We start from the raw sequence: 1040 nt of genomic DNA, 5'->3' as shown, positions 1-1040 counted from the left end.
CTGGTGTGTTCCTTCTTTGTGTAGGGAGTAGGATGTTAGAAATAATAATTTTGCCGTTTGGCCTCATGTACAGAGTAAAATGTCCAGTGTTATCTCAACTCTTACAGAGTATACATGGTCCCAATTCGTCATGTACTCTGTCACAGTTGAATTAACACTGGACATTTTACTCTGTACATTGTGGTATATCTATACACAAATTTCTGAAGACATGTGGGAAAGCAACTAGTAGCCATATAAAAGTGTGTGAATTAAGGGAGACTGTAACAGACATCGGATAAAGTTACATTTCAGGCACCAAGATCAGGATTCCAGCACAGCAGACTTTGTTTTTAATCAAAACAATATTCCAACAAAGGTTCTTAACACGTTTTCAGTTGGCTTCAAAACATTTGCAGTCTGAGGGATCTGCAAATCCATAATCAAAAACAAAAAGTAACCTTAAATTGTTAATACAGCATTAATGCGAGTAACTAGTTTGGCTGAATCTGAGCCAGAGATTGGGTGTGAAAATAACAGAAAGCTAGAGAAAGTGGAAGGATTGACGCTCCGAACTGAACAGATGTTCATTTGCACGGTTGTGATGAGGGGGGGGGTGTGACCGAAAACCAATCAGTTACGGTTCAAGTTCAACAAGACGGCTCACGAAAACATGCACTGGCACATCAAAGTGGGCCCCACTGAACACTCCCACAGCTGGGTGAAAGGGTACACCCTCGCTCCCGCGCCACCTGGGCGAGCGGGGCTTGAGTTACCGTCCGTCCGTCCATCTTTTGATCCGTGATCCCAGTCCCGGCCCGCTCCCTTTCTCGCCGCGCATTCTGGGGGGAACCGGCAAAAGCCCGCTGGTGTCGTGTGTGAAATTACAGCGTCCAGACAATGTCCAGAAACAAAGGGATGTCAGACGACATCGCTGCGCACTAAATCACCTGTCTTTGATAACTACAAAATTGGGTTCTTGTTGCAGGCTGCAGACGCAATTCTCAAAGTAGCATGGTGAAGTCTGAGTGCTGTGGGGCTCCACTAGAAAGGAAAAGCTG

The sequence above is a fragment of the Anguilla rostrata genome, chromosome 3, assembly GCF_018555375.3.
Source record: "Anguilla rostrata isolate EN2019 chromosome 3, ASM1855537v3, whole genome shotgun sequence".
Lineage (NCBI taxonomy): Eukaryota > Metazoa > Chordata > Actinopteri > Anguilliformes > Anguillidae > Anguilla > Anguilla rostrata.
Note: the sequence above shows the minus strand (reverse complement) of the source record.